Below are 26443 nucleotides of genomic sequence, written 5' to 3' on the forward strand. Positions count from 1 at the left end.
ACAAAATCCAGTTGTTTGTTCTGCTTCTCTTAACTTGTATAGATTATTAAAGCAGATAAATGAAGAGAAGGAGAAATTAATAGTGAGAATATTTAAATACAAGTGCAAAATGTTTTTGGAGATAATGAGAATAAGAAAAAAAAGAGAAAAAGAATATGCAATTAAAGAAATTAAAAGTTATCAAATACTAGCATGGAAAATAAAAATTGATGATATAGAGAAAGATAGAATAATGTGCTATAATAATGTAATCAAATAATATTATTATGTAAATCCATGTAAAAACATAAAAGAAGAAGTGATTAAAGCCATTAAATTAAGGAAAAGGTAGTATACCAAGATAGTAGAGCGTCAGAATATCCTGTGGAGACTGATAATAAATGAGTTATCAGTAAAGTGGAATACACCATATAAAAACAAAATTGAAGGATTGTGTTTATCTTGTGGGGAGGAACAGAAAACAGAGTATGCATTTTTTGAAATATAAAAGACTGGCGAAACTCTGGAAAAAGATGTGTGAAGAAAAAAATGTTGACAGCATTAATGACAAATAATACAGGCATGAATATGATTATGTATGGATATTATAGGAACACAAAGAAAGAATATGATAGAAGGGTAGATAAAAAATGATTTTATGTAATATGGGTTATGTTAGACTGAATGACATTTTGTATAATGGTAAATGGATTTTGGCAGATATATTGCTACAATCAAATTATTGTGGAAGAAGGAGTGGGGGTCAATTATGAAAAAATAACAATGAGGGTATTATAACAAAAATGATAAATAGTAAAAAATATATATAAATGGGTGTTAGCTGTCAATGAAGCTGGTATGGGAATAGAACCCAAAGCCTTTCATATTAATGGTGAGTGTGCTGCCTGTTGCACCACTGACACTGCGACAAATGTCTAGTAATGCCAAAACTTTCACTTGTGACAAATGTTTCATTATTTAGGATGTGTGTGTGTGTGTGTGTGTGTGTGTGTGTGTGTGTGTGTGTGTGTGTGTGTGTGTGTGTGTGTGTGTGTGTGTGTGTGTGTGTGTGTGTGTGTGTGTGTGTTTATATAAGTGTTTGCATATTAGGGTTAGAGTAAGGCTAGGTAAGGGCATAGATGTATCTGAGGTGATTATATGAATGTGTGTGTGTGTTTGCTTATCTGTCAGTCTGTGCGTGCATTTCTCTATTTGTGTGACTGTGCGTGTCTGTGTCCTTTTGTCTTATTTAGTGTTGTTGTTAGGGGAAAGGGTGTTTAGCTCTCTAATGTGTAGGGCTGAGATTAGAGGCAGGGTATTGGTACAATAAGCAAGCAATAATGCCCAACTGGGTGTGTGTTAATGTGTAATTAACACCTGTCCAGGTGTGTTATGAGGCCCAATGCCACAGGCAATGAAGTTCCTATGGAAGGAACAAAAGCACTCAACTGGTATTAACAATACACAGTTCTTACTTTTACCTGGTACTGCTGTCCCTTTGGCTGATACCACAAAGGACTGCATGAATTAGAAGTGTAACATTCTTTCATGTTTGTGAAGATGAGGTCAATAATGTTGGCACTCCTATTTGGTGTATATACTAGCTGGTTCAGGGTGCTTGGGTTTACCAAGTTGTGTATGATTCCCAGTTTATAATGAGGTAGTTAAAGTTCCCAATGAATATGCATTGGGTTGAAAGGGGAGCATCTCCAGTAAATTTAAGTATGTGTTACGGGTTTCCTGAGTCATAGATGGGGAGCTATAGAATGCAAAGGTATGATGTGGGACTTTGCCAATGGCAATGTGGAGCTAGAGAAGCTCAAGTGGATCATATAGTTTGATGAGCCTTGAGATGTGTTTGTTTTCATTGTAAATCAAGACACCTCCACCTTTTGCCCTTTCCAGTACAATAGCTGATCTAAATGTGTGGAAGGCATTACAGCCCTGTGTTGTCAGGGTTTTCTCTGTGGCTTTAAACTATGTCTCAGAAGCTACATAGACATCTACATTCTCCAGGGTGAGGAAAGCTTGCAGGGAGTGAAGTTTTTGTATTGACTCCTGGCCTCAAGCAGTAACATGTATAGATTTTCCTGGGTTGATTTATCAGGTTTGGAAAGCCTAAAAAATATACTATGGCATGGATTAGGTTTTAGGTAATATATAAAAATCCTAGTGGGGCAGATGTAGATCATCCTTGACAAAGCAGCATGGTCTTCCAATTATATAATCCAAGGCTGAAAAATATTGTACCTTCTTTGAATGACACCAAAAACTATGCCTCTTATTAGTCAATTATCTTCTGTTCATATTGTAGCATCATCCATGCAGAAGGTAGACTGCTCTATTATATTGCTCATGCCAGCCTGGAACACATAATCATAGAGCTCCATCATGTCTTTCGTTATAGAGTCCACAGACATACTTCTCAGATCCTTTATATATATGTGTGGATTATAACTGTGCCATACTGGAACTTGTGGTCCAACAAAAGGAGTGTGTGCACGATCTGGCAAATCCTGGCCCTGATAGACAACTCACAATGACTCTCTCCTTACTCAGCCTGGTGAGTTGGGACATCTCTGCGTCTCACAATGGAGTTTCTTATAAACAAAATATTGAGTTGTGTGGGGGTTTGCCTTATGGGCTTAGAAGTTGAGACACCATGAGATGTAGATGTATGTGTTTTGGTGGGTGTTGTTTTGGCAGAATGCTTTTAAGGTTGCTGAGGATACGTATTGTAAGTGAAATGATTGGGAGGTCTTTGGGGTTTAGGAAGATTCCGTTTAAGAGCCTCAGCATTAAGTGAATCTATGTGTCTACTCCATGCTATGAATGGTGGTGTAGTGTGTGGGTTTCTGACAATGTGTTTGGTATTATAAGTGCTTGTTTGGGAGAACCTTGCCTCCAGGGACATTGTGTAACCACATCTCTTACATACTGTATCAGGTTGTGTAATAATTATGTCATTGTCAGTAACCATGAGACAATTCCTACATTGCCTCAGGATGTCTAAATCCACCAAACTGGTTACAGACAACTTTTCCTTTTCCTCCTTTTTAAGCCTACATAAGTTAAATGCACATTTTACTTCTGCACCTATGATTATGAAAGAACATTGTACATGGATATTTTCTGGCTTCTGTATAATTCCAGTAGAGCTAAGTACAACTCAAAGTTTTAATATAGTGTTTCCAGTTTTTAAACAAGTTGACATGCAGATTCAGATTCAACATTTATTGAAATTAAGATATTTTGAGAAAAAAATGAAGAGATGTACAAAGAGGGATCGGTGGTTCAGCAACAATGTGACTGAAAAACAAGAAACCAAATTTAGTGTATGAGATTAAAACTTGAGACTTAAACGTTTATTTTTTATCTGAAAAGACAGCAACACCATGCATTCTAATATTAATATAAAATGAAAGGAGAAAACTGAAGTTTTTCATTGACTTTATATTAAAAACTGGAAAATAAATAAGGTTGCTGCTGCTTATTAGGCAGGTGCTCTTAAATAGAAAGAACATGTAGACCAAAGAAAACTTCTTCAGAAGTTTCAAGACCCAGTATAATCTCAAAAGGTAGCATTTGGTGCCAAAAGTAGCTTTATGTCAGACAGCAAGCAGTGTTTGTGTTAGGTATACAGACAGTGAAGATGAATGAAAGAAGAGCAATTACACATTATGTACTTTAAACAATAGCTTATTCAACTGCAATCTGACAGAGATCACATGGCACACAGGCCCAAATACTGGAAACTCCTATTTAATGATACTAATATATAATTATTATAGATACTTATAAAACATATGCTACAGTAAGTTAGTAAAAGTTTTTTTAAGGCCCATTTACATGTCCCTCAATATAAAAAGGTAAAAGGAAATGTTTTTAAGTGCTCAGGCAGTAACCTTTAATATAATCCCATAATCTACTTTCCTCCACAGTCTTCATATGTTCATACTAGGCTAACTACCACTAGGGCCCTTATACCCAAATGTGACCCACATATTTGATTTATATATAAAGTGATTTACTGACTGCCTCTGTCCATCAGACACATAGCAGCCAAACCAAGGATGAATTTCCAATTATTCATCCATTGGTCCAAGTTGTGCTTAAATAGGGATAGGGAGGAACTCTGCTTCATATGAATGGGCAGCCTGTCCCAGAGAATGGGAATTCTCTGAGAAACATATCTGCATCTCCACCATGTTCTATTTACATTTGAAGCAAAATTTAGTTTTTTTTTTCGAATCTAGTAGTTCTGATGCTTTGTTTTTTGGATGTGCTAAAGGTTCATAAAAACAGGGTGCAGGGATGACTTGTATGCCAGGTAAAGATCACCTCTCAGAAGTCTGTATGATACCAAGTAAAGAGACAGGGTTTTCAGGCGATCAATGTAGGACATTGTGGTTACTCGTTGTATTCTTTTTGTAAGGAATCTTTGTGGATGTTCCAATTGCTGCATGTGTCTAGTCAGGTACATACTGAAGGGGGCATTATACTCTATGATGGGTCTGATGAGGGCCAAGTACCATGGTATGATGACATCTCTGGACCTAGATGCCATGCCTTGTTTATAAGTTGAGCAACAAAGAAGGATTTTCTTCTTACCTTGGACACATGTTGGTTGAAGACTAGGTTACTACCTACTTAAATTTCCAGATCCCTGACTAGTGAATCAACTTTTAAGGGTGTTTTATTGAGGACATAGTTACCCTGGGTGGCAGACTTCCTAAAAGGTACTATAATGCATTTCTTGGTACTGAGTTTTAAGCCATGGCTTGGCGCCAAGTGTTTGTCTTTATTAGACCTTCCTGAAGGGTGTTCTTGTCTTGGAGGGATTCAATGACTGCTCCCAGTTTACAATCATCTGCTAACTTGGTTAACCAGAGGCCTATAACATTGGCTTTGACATCCAAGAAGTAGATGCCATAGAGGGGTGGGCCTAGCACAGAGCCTTGGGGACTCCAGTGGTGACCAGCCTCTTTGTGGAGGTGGCCTCACTGATTCTAACCTTCTGTGTCCTATCAGTGAGCCAGCTAGCAATCCGGTGTGTTATAAAGGGGTTTATACCTTGTTCTTAAGTTTGTTGACAATGCCCAACTGAGATATTGTATCACATGTTTTAGCTAGATCTAGGTAAGCAGTATACACCATTTTCCCCTAATCCATTGCCTCAGTTATCTTTTCAAAGAAGTCCACCAGATTCAGTAAGCATGACCTTCCTTTGGCAAAGTCAAACAGGGATAGATCCAGTGTTTGGAGGTCTCCTATGTCCTTGTTGATAATTTCCATGATAATTCTTTCCATGGCTTTGCAAATAAGACTAATCAGATTAATGACCTGTAGTCTCCAGGATCTGTTGGAGGTCCTCCCTTATGAAGGGGGGATGATTGTCACAGTCCTCCATTCATGTGGCATAAAGCCTGTTTTAAGACTATAGTTACATAATGACTCCAGGGGGTCCTGATAAGACATATTTCAGACTATTCAGGAGGCATCCCAGGATGTTATCAGGGACCAGTTAGGCAGTGTTCTTGGCTTTAGTGAGTGCAGACAGCACATGCTCCCTAGTTATAGTTGGAGTGGTTATGTTTCAGAGTATCTTTGGCAGATGATTGTGGGGGGGGGGGTAAAGTTAGAAATTATTGTTTCTGCTAATAGGTTCACTATATTTCCAGGCTCGGTGAATATGGTACCATTAACCACCAGTTCAGCAAATTGCTGTATGCTGTCCTTTAAGGTTTCTGACATAGCTATAGAATGCCTTACGGTTATCTTTCACTTGGAACGCTATATTAACCTCAAAGATGGCTTTGCTTGACCTAATTAGCTTGCTTAGTTGCCTACTGCCTTTGTTGAGAGAGTATTTATCTTTATGGGAATTATAATTTCTGACTTTTGCCATAATTATTTTCCTTTTGTTGTACATCTGTTTAATTTGAGATGCCACTAGGGCAGTTTGTTTCTAGGGCTAGTCCTAGGATTACTTCTGATAGGTACAGCAGCCTTTATGCAGCCACTGACATGGCTGTACAGAGTTTCTGAGAGAATTCAGTATAGGCAGCTGTGTTCTTTGGGCTGGAGGGGTATTGAATTTTGACAAACCATCACTTAATAAGAGATAAATTGTCATAAAATAGTTCCTAAATGTTACTGGTTTTAATGGGATTACAGAGTTGAGTTTGATTTCAGAGAAGACAGATTTATGTTAGGACAATACCAGGGAGGACAAGACATTGGGGGGAGTGCAGCATTCTCCCAAATTTGTGCACATGAAGTCCAGTATGTTGCAGCCTGCAGTGAACATATTCACTATTTGGTCAATGGCGTTTGTATTTATGAAGTCCAGGAATCTCTGTGCCTTTATATATGAAGCCATGTAGGATTCCCAGTCTATAGAGCGGTAATTAAAGTCTCCCATGAGTAAGCAGGGTGTTAGGTCGGATGGTAAGTGTCTCCAGAAGGTCCAAGTATGCATTGTGAGCTTCTTGGGACATAGATGGTGACCTTTAGCTTGTTAGAATATGGTAAAGGATTTTGCTGTGATGATCTTCATATGGCAAAACAGCACATCATCCTGTTTGACAACCCTAGAAGTCATGTTTAAAAAAATGCAAAAAACACACTGTAAACTCAGAATTGAAACAAAAGCAGTTCACAGACTCCACTGGCAGCAAACTAGGTCAAGGAACAAACCTAGAAGGTTGAATTGTCACATAAAATCCTTTATTTGCTGAAAATAAAAAATCAGGTTAGCGCTTTCATTTAAACCATATGTTAAACTTCATCAGACAATTGGTAATTTTGAAATCACTTCCTATATAGACTTCTTGTAACATTGATTGGTGAATCAACTCATGAATATTAATAACATTTAAATACTTCATCTCATGAATATAAAACACACATTCTAAAAAGCACCTGCCTGCCACTCTATTGCTATCAAGCTAATAGTGAACTGTAAATAGAATTCTTAACTTCATATATATATATATATATATATATATATATATATATATATATATATATACACACATATATATGCACAGTAAAAGACCACTACTAGAACATTTTTATATAATAACATACTTCTAAAAAGTATGGGCCGGATTCACGATGGCTTGTACGGAGTCTAAGAGTAGAGTAAGACTCCATGCAGCCATCATGTCAGACGAGTGATCCAGGAACAGCCTGCAGGGGTGTGCAAGAGAGCTCCTAAAACGGCTCCTACATGGACAGGGCCAGGTCATGCAAATGACCTTAATTGCAGCCAAAAGGCATGCAAATGAGGTAGATTTGTGATACAGGAAACCCGAACCTGTCCGAGTAAGAGCAGTGTTATTTGCAGAAATGTACTCAGTTGACAACTGAGTACCGTTCTGCAAATAGCAAAACGGAGCCGTGACAGCTCCAAATAAAGGTTGCATCCAGTAGAGGAAGCATGCCAATGGCCAAATATATGGCCATTGGCAATGTTTCCCGATGCAATATGAAAATAAAAATAATTCTTTTTTTTCCTTCTATTTCCGATGTTTAAGCATAGTGCAGCACCGTGCAAACGGGCTGCACTCTAAAACCAGAAAAATCAAATTTTAAACCCACAAATGTGGATTTTATTTAAATTTTTAATTTACAATGCAAGGGAATGGCAGGCTGAAGACAACATGGCCATCGAGTAGAGGTTGCTAAGGGGGGAAGCACAGTCTAAGAGATGTAACCAAGCATTAGTAGGCAATCCTATGCAAAGGAGGGTTAGAATAGTGAATCGCAGGTGTACATAGCAAATGAGCACAGTCAGTGGAGTGTAGGAGTAGGATAAGGGGAGTAACAGAGTAGAAGATAGGTGACATCACGAGTGGGGTATGTATGAAAGAAGGGAAGCTCATTGGAGCAGAGTGGCATGTGTCAGCTGTCATTTACACATCATTGAAAGAGGTGTGTCAACAGGTAGGCTAGGTAAAGGCAAGAAATGGAAGATGTATGCCATGAATAACACCAACGTTTCTTGCTGAGCGGGTATGCGTGCGTGTGCGCGCCTGTAAACCCGAGTAAGACAGTGTGCGTGTGTGTAAGCGTGAGTGCGTGCCTTTAAGCCGCAGTAAGCATGTATAAGGCAGTTTAAAGTGTTATAAGCGTGTTTGCACTGGTGTGCGCGCGTTTTAACCCGAATAAGCAAGTTGTAGTCCGTGTAAGCATGTGTGCGCGTGTATGAGCTGCTGTGAGCGTGTTTGCACTTGTGTGCATGGTGCTGCCCCCCCCCGAGGAAACAGAAAAGAAATAGGAAGCACAACAAATAGTAGGAAGCTACCAGGGAGTACTAGCAGAGCTAGGAGGTGAAAACAATCAGAATCAGGCAATTACACAGGCCGTACACTAGCCCAGCCCACCCTAGCACTAAAACTCTGCAAACAGCAGTCCATTATGTTTCTCACAAGAGACACTGCAGTAAGCTAATAGAAGTGAAAACTGAAAAAGCTTTACTGAGACAAAGAAATGTTAGGGGCTGCCATTGCTGTTATAAGGTGACATATGCAACATGCTGAGGGTGGTGACAATGGAAATGCTGCTGGACAACCCACAGTGAGGAGACAGAGAAGAGTGTATAGGCCCAGGGTAACCTACCAGGGGCTACATGAGCTGGAGATAGTGGAGCGCTATAGAGTGGACAGAGACCTCCTGCAGCAAATTGTTGAGCTGTGCAGGCCACGCCTCACACACAGAACCAACAGAGGGAACCCATCCCAGTGGAAACCAAGGTATGTGTTGGCCTAAGAATATTAGCAACAGGTACCTTCCAGAGACCAACTGGTGATATGATGGGGATATCACAGGCATCAGCATCCAGGGTACTGCACCAGTTCCTGGATGCCATGTCAGCACATGTCGGTGATCATGTATATTTCCCCAATTCCCGTGAGGTATTGGCCAGCAATATGCTTCTCTTCCAGCAAATAGCGGAATACCCTGAGGTAATGGGTGCAATAGACTGCATGCACATATGCATCAAAGCACCAGCTGGTGAGCGGGGTAGGTTCTACTTCAACCGCAAGGGCATCCCCTCCATCAACTGCCAGGTCATGTGTGATGCCCAGGGCATAATACTGAATGTGTGTGCTGGCTGCCCTGGAAGCTACCATGATTCCCATATCTGGCATCTGATGCAGCTGTACCAGACATTTGCCAATGGGGACATCCCACATGGTCACCTAGTGGGGAATGCTGGCTATGCACTGGAGCCGTGGCTGATGACACCCATCAGAAACTCACACACACCTGAACAGGAATGCCATAATGAGGCACACGCACAAACACGAAATGTAATCGAGCATGTGTTTGGGCTGCTCAAGTCATGGTTCCGGTGCCTGGACACATCTGGTGGAGCCTTGCAGTACTCACCAACTACATGTACCCAAATTGTCATGGTATGTGCTATGCTACATAATATGATCCTGCGAAAACAGCTGCAGCAGGACCAGCATAGGCCTGGGCCAAACAGCCCCCCACCATTGCCAAGGTCATCACAGGCAGAGCGTGACTCGGAGGAGGAACAACCTGAGCCTGCCCCAGTAGGCAGAAGGAGGTGTGCCCAGTATGCTTTGGCCTTGGCAAAGAGGCAACGCATAGCACATACACTGGCTCAGTAGGAACTCTGGAAATTATACCTCTCTCTGACTTGCACATATAGTAAAAGGGATGCCTAAGTTGACACTACCTGCTTTCAAATATGTACAGGGAGTGTAGTATGTGTATCCAACATAGGCAGCCCTGCAGCACCACCTGAGGCATGATTGCCATGTGTTAAGCAATTTAAGGCAGTGCTAAACAGCATTTACCGCCATGTAGTATATGCAAACAGAATCGCACACACCAACTAGTACAACTGTGGTCAATGTCGAGTAATATTGGGCAATGTCCAGCAAAGTTGGTGAATATACAGCAAGGTCGGACAAGCCTGGTCTACGTAGGGCATAGCTGAACAAAAGCCAACATGCTCATATTTGCTTAACTGGCCCTTAGGCAGTCTGGTCTGTTCAGTATGAAAATATAAAGCAGTGATGGGCCTCGAACCCAGGATACTGTGCAGTATAGTTAAAGTACTGAACCACTAAACCATGACAGTATTGCAGTGGTCAGCCAGTATGAATGAATGTTGATAAGTCTATGCAAAGTATCTCATGAAAACCCTGCAGGCACAGCATAATCCCTGTTGAGTTATGACAAAAAGGTGAGTCCTGCAGTAAGAACAAAACTTGACTTCCAACACACACAGTATAAATGTTAATATTGGTCATGTTCACACACATCCACAAATGTAGTGGACTTCAGATCGCAACATACTGAAAGGTCACACTGGGCATGCTCACACACTTGAATAAATGAGACATATGTCAGGCAACAAAACATGGAAAGCCTGAACTGGGCATGCTCACACACTTAGACCATGTCTGAGTACAGCAGTGGGCCACACATATCTGGCAGTTGCATGTGCTAACCCAGGAACCTCTCACTATCCAGCAATCCACCCTGTGCACACAGTTACATGACAACAGACACATATATAATATAGTGGAACCCTGTCATGATCAAACATGTTCTGCAGATACCTAAGTTGTTCATAGAAACTGGGAAAGCAAAGACGATAAAGACCTGCAAACAGTATCAGCAATAAATATTGTGCATCCCGAACATAAGCATAGGTTCAGAGGTCGATACTAGGCTATCTGCCCTAGGGCATGTACAAGCCTAGCCAGAGTGTGTTTGGCTTTTGCAACCCTGTCAGATTACTACACTGTGCCAGTGAATAGTAGGTCACACAAGATAGCCCATGTATGTTTAGGCTAGTGTGCCTCTGTCTAGCAGGGACACAGAAGATATCCCAGGGATAAACATATGATCACCCATACAGCCATCAAGATGTCTCCTGTAGGTGGTCAGTGGGTGGCTCTGCCTATGTGAAACTGTGATCACAATCCAGAGTGAGTGGAGGCCCTGGGATAAGAATCTGTCCCTCCTGCATGTCCTATTAACATCTGTGCTGAGGTATATGTCCCTGGAGTGTGTAGCTACAAGGGAGTCAGATATCCTGAGGTGGAGCATGTCCAGTAATTCTGGGTTGGGTATTACTGTAAACAACAGGCACACATCATATCCGAGTAGGTGGTAAGCGACTGAGTAGAGCTGGAGTTACTGCATCCGAACTGTGCAGGTCATCCGTGTGAGTCCCTACATCTGCTTGGTGAGGAACTTCTGTGGCCAGTACAGTTGCTGCAGGTGTTGGGTAAGGTACACCCCAAAGGTGGCATTGTAACCAAGCATGGTTGTGATGAGTATAGGGGCACAATGACCTCACTCGATCTAGATGTGAAACCATATGGGATAAGGTGGCTTATATAGAAGGTCTGTCCAACCACTTTGGCAATGTGAATGTCAAAGGCGACAGTACAAACAAGTCATGTCCCCAATCACCTAACAACTCCTACCATATGTAATGGAGTACTACCTATGTGGTAATGTGTGGGCATGTTGTTATTCCCAAAGGGGATGACTATGCAACTAATGGCATTTAGCTGTAGGCCATGGCTCAGGCACCAGTCATCCATCTCTGTGAGACCCTGTTGGAGTATGCATGTGGCAGCTGGAGAGTTGATTATGGCACACAGTTTGCAGGCAAGTGCGAACAAGGTCAGCCATATTCCCCCTGTGGTAGCCTGTACGTCAGACAAATATATACTGAACAAGAGAGGTCCCAGGACCGAGCCGTGTGGGATGCCACTTGTAACTGGTGTATAGTCAGACATGGTACCTGCAATTCTGACCATGTGTGTGCTATCCCTGATCCAGGTAGCAATCCATCATGTGAGATATGTGTTCATATCGATGCTGGTGAGCCTATACATAATGGCCTAGTGGGTTATTTTATGGAAGGGTTTTGCAAGGTTCAGGTAGGCTGCGTGTACAACTGTTCCTATGTCGATGTACCTGTTAACCGTCTAAAGAATACAAACATGTTCAAGAGGCAAGATCTGCCCACAACAACACTGAAATGTGTAGGCCACAGTGTCTGTAGGTTACCGATGTCTATGTGTAAGAGTCCCATGACAATACGCTCCATAGCTTTGCAGAACAGGCTAGGTAGGCTTATAGGGCAATATTGTCTGTGGTCTGTTGTGGCACCAACTCTGTGGAGTGGGACCACTGTCGCTGTATGCCATTCCATGGGTACATATCCTGTAGTAACTCCGATATTGCACAGTGATGTAATGTGAGGGTTACATCTGTCATGAAGCTTGTGTAAGATGCAGGCCGGGACACCATCTGGTCCCATTGATGCTGTAATGTATGCTTTGGGGAGGGCAGCACTCACCTGTTACTGTGTGATGTCAGGGAGGTTACACTCTGTTGGGATGGATAGTTGCTCCCTAGGGGGGATGGGGGGGGAGACATCTGCACTGAACCTGTTTGCCAGGATGTTGGCTATGCCAGTGGGTTCAGGGTAAGTTTAGTCAGTATGCAGTAACTCACAGCATATCAGTGAGTGTCCACCCAGGCTCCTGACATAACTGAAGAAGGCCTTGTGATAGTCCTATGTGTCTGGTGCAATTGTCCGTGAGAAGCAGCCCTTAGATAAGTACATGAGTGATCATAGCTGTCTGCTAGTACAGATCACAGATGCTTTCCCCATCTGTGATTGTACTCTATCATGTAGCAGCTTCCTCCTGATGTTGTACAGCTTATTAATGGCTGGGGTCTACCAGACAGGTCCCCTGCCATTGGAGGAGTGAATCTTGTTGTTATTTGGGATAGCACAATCCATGCAGTCCACTAGGTGTCCATAGAATGTGTATGTAAAGGATTCAGCAGTCGGAGCCATATTTGCCACTGTCTCAGGGTCTCTGAAGGATACCACCTTGCTTTGGTGAAGTGAGACGTTGGCTCATGAGAAGTTCACCAAGATTACCCAGGATGGGTGTGTGGAGTGTATATGTATGTCCAGTGAGATATATGTATGTTCTGACCTTACCAATGAGGGGTATATCGCTGGTGTGGAAAATAGAGTCCCCATGTTGGTGATGAGCAGGTCCAGTATGTATTCCCCCTTGTGGCTGTGGTAACTGGTTGTGCCATAGCATATGAATTTACAAATTGTAGCTACTGTAGGGCGAGGGTGTTGGGACTTGAGTAGTATCCCCAGTCAATATTTGTGTATCTGAAGTCACCCAATATAATGGTGTTTGTGGAGACCTTCATATTCTCCACTGTTCCCAGGAAAGCGGAGTGTGGTTCCTGAGTATGGGAGGGTGGTCTGTAGCAGGCAATAAACTGAAAGGCAGGTTTGCACAATGGTAGTTGTATATGTATCATCTGTGATGCTTAGTGCAGTGCTACTAACCCGGAGGTGTGTGTATCTGTGATGTATATGGATACTCCCCCTAGTTGTGTTGTCCGTTCCAAGTCCTGTGGTCAGAAAGCATAGTATGAAACATAACCTGGTAGTGCTGGTGTGCATATGTGAGCCTGAACTAGGCATCTGTTACTGCACAGATATCGCTATCCTCCATACTGAGGAGAGTCTTGAGTGGCTGCAATATGAGGGTAACACATCTGGTGTTGAGCAGCATTACCCTTAGTGTCATTTAACCTGTAATGTCTATGGAGGTGGGTTTGTCTTTTGAGCCCTGCTCAACAAATGCACTATGGTGGTAGCAAAAACCTTAGCCAGCATTCGAAGGTCCAAGGGTGACAGGTGACAGCTGTCCATAGTGAAGCTACGTGGCATGTTGAGCATGTCATCACAGGCTGACAGACACTGTATCCCCTATGAATGACACCAATTAGTTAGCCAACTGTTAAATGTGATATGTTTGTCTGTATACTGTGACATCATACTTGGTGGGTGTAAGATGGTAGACAAGGTCAGGGTCATACTGGCATGGGCTACATGATCACAGTGTTCCTCCATGTACCATGTCATGTAGTCTAGGGAGTAACATCTGAGGTTTTACGCACCAGCATGGAAAATGATGGTGCCAGTCCTGTACTTGCTTTGGGGTGACCTGACTGCATGTGTTATGTGGCAAATCCTGGCACCCGACAGACAGCACAAAGGGACTATTCCCTTGTATGGGCTGGTGAGTGGTATGTCAGTGTGTCTGACAATAAGTGTCGCCTATCACAAGTGTATTAGGTGTGTTGTGTAGCCCGAAGGGCAGTGACTGTGTGGCACACTGACATTGTGAACTATGTGAGATGAGGGTATTGTAGTGGGGTAGCAGTTGTGTGTGTGCCTGCTGTGGAGGTCTCTGCTGCTTAGGCAGAGTTCATTTACAGCATCTGAGTATGTGTATGTGTGATAATGTGGTTTGAGTGCTGTCGCCAGAGGATATGTGAGACTGATATGTGGTGTGTGTGGTTACCTTCACCACCTGATAGACTGTGCCAGTCATGGGTCGAGAGTGTTCAGCACCCTGTATGTCTCTATAGGTGCATCTCACACATATATCTGAGTTTGTCAAGAGGAGGAGAGTGTTGTCTGTGTACATGAGGCAGATGTGAGATTGTGTCTACATCACAATATTCATCAGCTGGACTGGAGAGTACACACGAAGCCGACCCCTGGACATGCTGGGATATCATGATGACATACTCTGTAGCCAGATCACAAGGGATCAGTATGGTGTTAAATGTGTAAAAGAGTATAACAGAGATTAGTGCTCAGGTTCGTTGGTGTTCTGTAAAGAGTAGCTGAGAAGGAGTCCAGACTGAATTATGACACCTCCGACAGCTATGTCATATATAGCAATGTACACACATATATGTCATGAGTCAGGGCCAACTGTACCTGACTAACAATGCCGACATCCTGACAGACAGGCCCATATATACATACCCACCTCCACTGACGATAGTCCATATCATCATACCAGGAGATATCACATGTAGAATTGATGAACAGCTACCCCCAATGCCAAATGCATGGTATCAAGTGGACTACATTGATTCCCAATATGTGTCATGCATAAACTACAGAAGAAACATATCCTGCACCTGAGCAGTCAGCTGAGCCTCCCCCCCCCTACACAGGATGTGGAACCATTGAATGTGTTACAGCAACATATGGCACTCCACACAAGTGTTGGTGCACAACACACCATGGGAAGTATAGTCCAGTACACCTATGAAGTCTGATCTGCAAGGCCATGGAGTCTATCATGGTTGAAGTCATAAACCAAGCTACTGGAAGCTGACATACACACAACCTTACTAACTGTGTTATGTTCATGTGTGGATCATGGTCCCCAGACATGCTAGACTGTTTGCAGGGCAGCCACCCAGGACATACATCAATGAACACAACTACACATGTCTCACATACACTTTGAATAGCCCTTTATCAACATCCCAGACACATGTAGTACCCACAAAACCAACAAGCTGTTCATAAATATGTGTTGACATATGAAGGAATGTCAATGTGTCCACAGATAGATCACACAAGGTAAGGATTATGAGTTCCTGTTCAAGCTGTTGACACCTGACGACCCACATGGACCATTCCTGGAATGGCATAAAGCAAAGTGTACACACATTACCATGTCCAGTCTGATGATGTTACCATCCTAGAAATACAGCAGGAGAAGGGAAACCCCCCAGTAAAGCAAATAGAGTGCCGTGCTAATGCGTGTCTCTCTCTAGTATCATAACATAGATAGATAGGGGTTTGAATCCTGGAAACACTGACTGTGTGTGTGGGGGGGTGTGTATGTGTGCAATTGTCTTTGAAAGGAGTGCCCTTTTTGGAGACTGGGAAAACACACTAAAAGATGTACATTCCTCTTTGGAAAGACTGATGATGTCACCACCCTATGAATACAGCAGGAGAAGAAAAACCACCCAGTAAAACAAATAGCGCACCATGCTAATGTGTCTCTCTCTCTCTAGTATCATAACATTGTTAGGTAGAGGTTTGAATCCTGCAAATGCTTACTGTGTGTGTGGGGGGTGTGTGTATGTGTGCAATTGTCTTTGAAAGGCATGCCCTTTTTTGGAGACTGGGAAAACACACTAAAAGATGTACATTCCTCTTTGGAAAGACTGATGATGTCACCACCCTATGAATACAGCAGGAGAAGGGAAACCACCCAGTAAAGCAAATAGTGCGCAATGCTAATACGTTTCTCACTAGCATCATAACATAGTTAGGTAGGGATTTGAATCCTGCAAACGCTGACTGTGTGTGTGTGCAATTGTCTTTAAAAGGAGTGCCCTTTTTGGAGACTGGGAAAACACACTAAAAGATGTACATTCCTCTTTGGAAAGACTGATGATGTCACCACCCTATGAATACAGCAGGAGAAGAGAAACCACCCAATAAAGCAAATAGCGCGCCGCGCTAATGCATCTCTCACTAGTATCATAACATAGTTAGGTAGGGGCTTGAATCTTGCAAACGCTGACTGTGGGGGGGGGTGTATGTGTGCAATTGTCTTTGAAAGGAGAGCCCTTTTTGGAGACTGGGAAAACACACTAGAAGATGTACACTCCTCTTTGGAAAGACTGACGATGTCACCACCCTAGAAATACAGACGGAGAAGAGAAACCACCCAGTAAAGCAAATAGCGCGCCATGCTAATGCGTCTCTCTCTCTCTAGTATCATAACACTGTTAGGGAGGGGTTTGAATCTTGCTGACTGTGTATGTGTGCAATTGTCCTTGAAAGGAGCGCTCTTTTTGGAGACTGGGAGAACACACTAAAAGATGTACATTCCTCTTTGGAAAGCCTGATGATGTCACCACCCTATGAATACAGCAGGAGAAGGGAACCACCCAGCAAAGCAAATAGCGTACCATGAGTCTCTCACTCATATCATAACATAGTTAGGTAGGGGTTTGAATCCTGCAAACGCTGACTGTGTGTGTGTCACTGTTGGTCAATGCAGTGTGAGTTTCGCTTTTACTATGGTATGACTTATTATGATTACAACAGTAAGTGCATTGCACATATCAGGTATCTGCATGACAAATATATGTGTACATGTCCCCTCAATCAGTACATAAGTGTGAAGCCTGCATACTACATGAATACATTTGTTGCCATTGACAGGTTGTGCCGCTGCTTCTCAGATCGTAGGTCACATATGTATGTATGTGACAGGGCTGTCCACTGTTGTGATCCGTGGCCAAGGTCATCTGTGCCATACACACCCATGACAGTTACTTAAGAGTAGTGTGAGTGAGGGTATATGCCTGGGGTATATATGTCAGACATGTTCATACACAACAACAACTGTCAATAATGGACAGTCTTTATAGGTGTACAACTGCCTTGTGGATATGCATCCAGGCCTCTAATGTCTCATGTGATACACCTTGGGACTCCACAATACCTATGGATATGTGGATACCAAGGGACACATGACATAACATGAGGCTGTATGTACACATTGGTACCCAACATACATGTTGGGGGCTACCGCCTATGTGGTACTGATGGGATAGTAAGTATAGTACATGTGGATGACTATGCCATAGTCGGTTAACTGCTATACAGCATGTATCAGATGGCAGGTATCTGTCTGTATGATACCCTTGTGTAGGATATGCATCCCATCCAGGGAATGGATTGTAGGCCAATGCATGCATTTCCAGAGTTGGATGGACACATCCCTAGTGTGTTTGCATGTACCTAAGGGGGCTATATGCCAAACAGGTGTGGCCACAGGAATGGGTTGTGGTCATTACCACTGGTTAGTGTTATAGTGTAGCACCGGAAGGATCCAACTGTTACTGAGTTCCCTACGACTGTGTGTCATTTGTCAGGACATCATCCAATGCTTGCTTATAGTCATGCTGTTGAGGTTGTGTATACTACCAGACCACAAATCATTGACAGATACTAACAGTATCACCCACAGCATAGTGTCAACCCATGTCATACACATGTCTACCCATGTTAGTACATAACTGTAGTAGAATGCATACTGGCTATTGAAAGATACCATGAGATGTTAACAATGTGTACAACAGGGTATGCCACACGTCCCATGTGTCCACTATGCACGTACATGCAGACAGTGCGCACCCACCATGTTCACAGATGTACACTTGCTAATCTGTACTGCACACATCACACACATACTGTCCACTCACTAACACATGCTGGCAACACATTACACTTCAGCCAAGTGGCACATGGGTGAACAATACATACTCAGACCTAACAGTGGTGTAAACAATGCTACATTGACAATCAGAGCTTTAATGCATAATGTCTGCTGAGATATACCTACAAGGATGTCATTACACTTTCCTGTTGACAACTTGCTAATATTGCTACACTGCTAAAGTGTCACCCTGTGCATCAGCACCATGTTAGCCTGTTCCTCCATCAATGTTACAGATGACAGGAGGCGACACAGGTATCATCATATGCACAGGGCATTTTGTTGTTTGCCAGAGCCTGACATTGACCCATCCAATCGACATGTCTGTGTTTGTGTGTGTGTGTGTGTGTGTGTGAGTGTGTGTGTGTGTGTGTGTGTGTGTGTGTGTGTGTGTGTGTGTGTGTGTGTGTGTGTGTGTGTGTGTGTGTGTGTGAGGGACAACAGTACAGCATGGGCCAACGTTGATGTAATGTGTGTGTATGTGTGAGCCCTAGTTGTTTGGTTAATGTGTGGGTGTCTGCATGCACACAGCTCCACCATGTGGCTGCCATATACAGTAGTTTGTGGGACAGCCACAGACTGTACCTGCTAGGCTGTAAAGATCACTGTCTCCGGCCATGGACACAGTACCTGTGCCTGGCAGGGGTGCTATGGACAGTATCGGGTACCAACCCTGACTGGGTACTGTCCTCAGAGGCAGAGGTAGGTCTGGACCCATGTCCCTGCTGGGACTGGCCAGAGCCACGTGCACGTGGTCTACTGGGACGGTCAATGGACAGGCCAGCCCCAGCATTGTTGGGGTTGGTACTGCCACTACAGGAGTGGCTGTGAACTGGGGGCCGTCCATGACCACTGCCAGCTGTTGCTGTTGCTGGCATGCATCCGCGTCGACATCGCAACCATCCCGCACGGTCCTGGCTCATGGAAGACATATTGTGGAGGGCATCTAATGTCTCCCCCAACATCTATCAATGACCTCGCTGTAAGTCCGGATGGCACCAGCAAGGTCATGGATGCTGTCATTGATAGCGGTGTAATGTGCCGTCTGCACCCTAAGTCCCTGCCTGCTGTACTGTTCCATATGTGCCTGAGCCTGCATTACAGCCCAGAACATACTGGACGTTGTAAGACCAGTGAGGGCACGTCTGCCCGGGGCAATATGACCAGTGGTGCTCCTCCGAGAACCCCTGGACCTCCACCTATGTTGTACCGTTCCAGGAATATGGCTATGGCTGCTGGGAGGGGATGCAAGTGCCATGGGTACCACACTCTCCTGGTCAATGCCAACTGTATGCTGTCCCTCGCCTATGGCCATTGGTGGTGAGGGATGTATTGACAGTATGAGTGTGCGCATAGATGGGGTTGAACGCTGTGTACTGTCGATTGGCGGACCAATGACAGACTCTGTCAAACCTTCCTGTGCCACAATACATGTCTCACCATCAGCACTATCCATGACAGTGGCTTCAGGTTCCCTGCTGCATTCGGCCACCCCTAACTCAGCACCTGTGAGAGGAAGACAGGAAACACACTTTACGGTCTGCACATGCACACATGCACACATGGACACATGCACACAGGAACACATGCACACATGAACACATGCACACATGCACACAGGAACACATGCACACTCCTCACCACAGCAGATAAACACACACAACAGCAATCCAAAACATACTCAATAGTGGTTGAAGGTGGGTGACAGTATCACAAGGCAAACAGTCATGTCACACGTGTCAGCATGCAGAATATGTGTTGATCAAGTCCACAAAATGTGAGTGTAGACAGCCATAGTTAATGACAGTGTACATGGCTGTGGTGCATGTGTGTACATGTTCAGTGATTGCCTACACCCTGGAACACAATGTGTACAAGGACACAACATTTCTGTGCAAATATTATAAGCTCTGCAATGTCCTGTGCACCATCACTGACAGGTATACATACCATGGCTGCATGTGTTATCTGTGTGTTATATGGATTTCCATGTCTGAATGCAGTGTCTGTGTCTGTATCAGATAATTGTGGACACAGGTGTAGCACATGCATGCTATGTACACACATGGGATGAGTGGTGCATGTATACGTGATGGAATACCAATCCTGGACATGGCCATTCTACAGTGGTTATGGTGAGTGTGGGACATATTCCAGATATACCAGTGCCAGCCATGACATTGCATGGTACATGACTGCAACATTCAACATCACACATAACCAATGTGTGTCATGTGACCTATATACCCAATATCATTCCAGGACAAATATGTGTCACTTTGTACAGAATGCGACTGCTATGCATATTGTGTATATTTGCATATGTTTGCACACACACAACATGTTATGCATAATGTGTATAGGTGCATATGTGTGCACACACACAACATGGAGGTGCAAAGCAATGACAGTTTTTGTAGTACTGTGGTCACTGTAACTGTATGGGGTGTAGTACCATTAGCCATCATCATCATGCATCATGTGGTCACTCAAGGCCACTAAAGTGTGCTAGACCACCGCCTAGCATGCAGTACCTGAACCGCAGTGCCGTGGCTAAGTTCACACTTACACAGCCACGTTGCACAAGGGTGTGTGAAGTGCCCAATAGGGAGCATTGCCTAACATGACTGTGTTATGTGTTGAAGAGTGTTGCACAGCCCCATGCTAGGCCCTTATCCCTCAGGTATATTATGTGTGGTGTGTGGATGACATGTGGGATACTGAAGTGTGACCTGGCAGCGGGTGCCCGGTTACACTATGTGTAGCATGTTGAGGTGTACTGCGTATGACAAATGTGTTATGTTGTGTACATGTATGTCAACTATGCCTATCCAATGTGCAGTACAGTGTTACCACATTTGTGTCTGGTGCTCTGTGCATTGCATGTGATTGAGACAGCTACTGAATTTGCTGAGATGTTTAATGTCTCACAGCAAACATGCACAGCATGCCTTATGCGTAGGTGTGTTATGTGTACATGGCCTACACCTCACCTATGACATGCACATTTCAATACCAATTTTAAAGTGTTAACACACTCACCAGCATGTGTCGTCTGCCCTGCTGTCACACCAGAGGGACCTACAAGAATATGACACAGTTTGTCAGTGGCCACAACTGTGGCATTGCTACTGTGAGTGTGCTAAACTACAGTAGAACAACAGGTATAGGTGTACAGATACTATTCACAATATCAGTATTGCGCACAATAGGCAGCACAACTGCTAAACACAGTACACATCTCACATATGCATAATCTAACAATACAGGTAACAGTAGTCTACAGCTAGGGCATGTTACCTGCATGCTCCATGTCACCATGCTGGGTGGCTCCGGCCTCCATGATGACAAGTGTGATGTTGTTGCTGCTGTAGGCCAGGAGCCGCCACACTTAGGAGCAGTTCCTTCACTCTGGTGAGGGGGGATGTATGGCCACCCCACCACCTGTGGCAAGCTGTTGTCTATGGATATCAGACGCACACCGCCAGACATGTCTAATTAAATCACTGCAGTGATGGCATATCTGCTCATATATCCGGTTATGCATGTCTATGTCATTTACCCGACGAACAAGACCTTGCCACAGTGCAGTACACTCCTGCTTGTGTTGGCTGGCCCTGAAAAACAGCAGGGTATAGTTCTGAACTAGGCTGTGGTGGATTTCCTGTTCCTCTGTGGCTGTGTAGGAGGGATTCCTTTGATGAGCTATAAGCCTGGAAGACTTATATACTTATATAGACTTATATATACATATATATATATACATACATATATGTATATATACGTATATATATATATACATATATATATATATACATATATATGTATATATACATATATATATATATGTATATATGTATATATATATATATATATATACATATATATATATACATATATGTATATATACATATACATGCACATATAGGCACATATACTGCCCACCTTTCATGGTGGGAATATCAATTATGAAACAGTTGTGAGACATACAATTATGTAATAATATTGCACAGTGTTGTGCAGAATGCATTTCACTGTCCTCGGGCCGTACAGCTGTAGCAGACCTCACTGGCTGTAACTCAGTCCCACAGCATTTAACCACCACATGACATATACCTGCACTGCTTGCTGTTTTCAATGCCACACACTACAACCTACATAGATATGTGCACATAGCAACCGTCAAATACATATATATGTCCAGACTTCACCAACAGTTACAGTATGTCCCTTGCCCTATGCACATCTGCATATACATATAGATACGGACTGCTACCACATATGGAGGGTTCACATTATGTAGAGTTCCCTTCAGACACATCATTTGGATGCCAGCAAATACATCTCTGTTACATACCTTACCTTTGTATTTCTCACCTCTGTCTGTTGTACCTGTTGAGGTTTTTTTTTTTTTTTTGGTTGGTGTCTCCAACTGCCTCTGTTTGTTTTTTTTTTTTGGTTGGTGTCTCCAACTGCCTCTGTTTGTTTTGTTTTTTTTTTGGTTGGTGTCTCCAACTGCCTCTGTTTGTTTTTTTTTGGTTGGTGTCTCCAACTGCCTTTTTTTTTTTTTTTATTTGGTTGGTGTCTCCAACTGGCTCTATTTGTTTTGTTTTTTTGTTTTTTTTATCTGGTGTCTCCAACTGCCTCTGTTTGTCTGCCTGTCTGTCTCTCTCTCTCTCTCTCTCCAGTTGCTGCAATGATATTATTGCATGTGTGGACAGCAAGTACAGGCTGCTTTTGTAGGTATCTGCACATGTGCATGTGATGGCCTCTGCACCAATTAGTGCCTACCATTTAGTAATTGCATGCAGCCTGTTGTGTGGTAATTGCTGTTCTCACTGTGATTTCAGGACACTGCTATAAAATGATAGGTTAGGTAGGCATAGGCCTTTCAGTTTTGCAAGGTGGGGACCATGCTTGTTTGCTGTGGACACTGTTGTGTTAGTCAGATGGTTGGTATATGTCTCATATCTGAAGCTGGGTTGTAGCCAGTGAAATGCATGTTGTACTGAAACCTGACTGTTGCTTCTTCCAGTACACTCTTCTCAGTCTGTAAGTTTACTCACACCTCCTAATGCTAACACTGGATACATGGGAGTATGTACTTTCTTTTGGAAATAGGGAATTAACTGGCATACAACAGTAGTTATTGCAATGTATTCCTATGGCTTTCCTATTTTCCCTTTACATTCACTCCTTGTAATGCATGTTATATTTCTTTATTGCAATGTATTCCTATGGCTTTCCTATTTCCCCTTTAAATTCACTCCTTGCAATGCATGTTATATTTCTTTCAGCACCAAGTTATTGTATATCTGCTGTGGCTTAGTAGTACATCATGCAAACTGGTGAGTCCAAGGTGTGGGGTTTGAGACTGACAAGGGTATTTTATTTTGCTGCTGAGCAATACAAGGGCCTTGTCATACAGAGTGACTAAGGCACTTTTAAGCAGTTGTAAGCTGGTTTGAGTGGGTTTGCGCGACGCTTAGCTTAGCTTATTGTATTTTAGCAATACTAAGCTAAGCTTAGCTTAGCTCATTTTATGTTAGCAATACTAAGCTAAGCTTGGTGTAGCTTATCATATCTTAGCAATGCTGAGCTAAGCGCACACATGCACACACTGGTGCAAACCCGCTTACTACTGTTTACAAGTGCTCACTCCCACTAACCCCCGTGCTCATGTCTTTGACAGAAAAGTAAATGGGGAGATAGGAATGTGGTGATAAAGGGTGCACAAACAGGGGGAAGACAGTAGGGAAACCAGCTTGGGATGTACACTCTGGGTGTGGAGAAGGTCCATAGCTGCCCATTTCTTTACCAGCAACAGCTGTGCATATGCAATACATTAGGTGGGATATTTGAAACCTTCCACCCCTGAGAGAGGGGTGAGGACAACTAAGTATGTTGTACTACCAATTATGAATATCAGGCACATGCACTGTTTGTGAACTGCTATACTGTCATTAGTACGTTACTCACTTCTGAACAGTTTGTGGTTTGTGTTGACATTAGCACAGTCTGCTCAGGACAACTGGACATATTTCTGTACTGTGTATGCCTACCTACACCCTTGGTTGTGCCTGACTACATGGGTATATAGTACCTTTGGGTAGGGGTGCAGAACTGCAGAGTGCATTATTTATTATCATGTGATGTTTATCTTACTGAACATGCAGAGTTGCTGTGTACCTGTAAGTCTATGAAGGCTTGTAGTCTGTCTGAGTAGCTCCCACCTGTGGACATATCCAGATGGTAGACAGAGGTCAGCCTAGTATTCTTTGACTGTGCACCACAGCAGTCTTTTCAGCACCTGAACAATGGCATTGTCACAGGTGGTTGCTAGCAGTACATGGCTACATCCTTTGATATTTCTGTGTTGTACTTCTACATAAGGGCATGCTTGTGGGATTCATTCTACAGCTATTTGCAGAGTGTGTAACAGCAGAGAAGCTGATATGCCTGTGTGTTTCTGACTCTTCTAGGCCTCAGATACTCTCACGTATATATTTGAACAGCCTCAGGGAAAGATACATATAACTGGGTTACACCTGGGATATAGTTCAGACATTTTGCAGTTCAGACTTTGGGGGATTCAGAGCATATGTATTACTACACATTTTCTGATGTGCAAGCGGTGTCTACTCTCACTTATTGACATTTGTCATTAAGTGAGATTCAACACTTTTCTGCCTACTGTTAGTACATTTCACAGGGAGTCAGAGGGGCACAGCTAACATTTGTTTACAAATCAGGGTCATCACTGTAGAGCAGTCACTGTTGGGTGGTCTGGCCTGTGACCTATGCAAATATGCCAGTGTTTATCCTGCTCTGATACTGTGTGGGGTTTGTAAGCTGCTACTGTAACCTTATTCCCTACTAGCATGGCTGATTCTCTTTTCACAGTCATGTCATGCAATTCCACAACACCTGATGGTTAAGGCCCACAGAACAAGATTTGTGTTATGCCATTCCTATTTTCCCTTTACATTCACTCATGGTAATGCATGATATATTGCTTTCAGCACTGAGTTATTGTATATCTGCTGTGGTGTAGTGGTATTTCATGCAGACTGGTGTGTCCAAGGTCCCGGGTTTGAGACTGACAAGAGTATTTTATTTTGCTGCTGAGCAGCACAAGGGCCTTGTCATACAGAGTGACTAAGACACTTTTAAGCAGTTGTAAGCGGGTTTGCGCGATGCTTAGTGATGCTTAGCTAAGTGCACACAAGCTTACACTCGCGCACCCCCACTAACTACTGCTTAAAAGTGCTTATTCCCGCTAACCCCCACGCTAATTTTTTTTAAAGAAAAGAAAATGGGGAGATAGGAAAGTGGTGAAAAAGGGGGTAAAAAGAGGGAAAGACAGTAGGGAAACCAGCTCAGGATGTGCAGGATGGGTGTAGGGAAGGTCCATAGCTGCCCATTTCTTTACCAGCAACAGCTGTGCATATGTATGAAATTTGGTGTGAAATTTGAAACCTTCCACCCCTGAGAGAGGGGTGAGGACAACAAAATATGTTGTACTGACAATTAGAATTATCAGTTTACATGTCCAGTGGACATGTGTACAAACTGGGCAGCTGTGTATGGGGTGTAATTTTTTTGTGGGAACAGATTGCCTTTTTTTTAATTTTTTTTCAGGTGAGAGTGGAATGTGAGGTAGAGGAAGTAGGTATATTTGGGGAGGTCAGCTGGGGAGGTAAACAGACAAGACAAACAAGATGCATACAGGGGCAGAGTTTGACACATGGGGTGGCTGAACACAATTGACAGGGAAGGATGTTTGGAAATCGCAAGCCCATGAGCCCACAGATGGTAACAGTGGAACTGAGATCCCCACCCATGGGCAGTCACCACTGCACCTTCACAGCCCTGAGGGTGGATGTGCTGGGGGCTGAGTAGTACAGGCAGGCTCACCCGAGAAATGCACCACTCTCGCCTCAAGCTGGCGTAGGGGATCAGCGACTGAACGCTGGATCTCCCTACACACCACAGCCCGGACCCTTCGAAGGGTGACGGGTGGCCCTTCTCTGCTCACATTTGCACAAGGGGGACAAGCCCCATCCCCTGCAGTGCTTCCACCCAAAGGTGGCACAGGACCAACGGAGGAGGGGAGCCCAGGCTGGGCACCGAGCTGCTGGTGCCAGATGCACTCGCCAACTGAGGAGGGACAGGTGGGTCCGCTGGGACCAGCCTTCCCATACATTCTGTGATTAGGTGTGTTTAATTACAACATAAACAACAGCATTCCAGATTAGTTGTAACAGCATGCAGTAATATTCCCATTAACCCAACACACC

This window comes from Protopterus annectens, chromosome 17.part0, assembly GCF_019279795.1.
Source record: "Protopterus annectens isolate FY-2018-M chromosome 17.part0, PAN1.0, whole genome shotgun sequence".
In the NCBI taxonomy this organism is placed as follows: Eukaryota; Metazoa; Chordata; order Ceratodontiformes; family Protopteridae; genus Protopterus; species Protopterus annectens.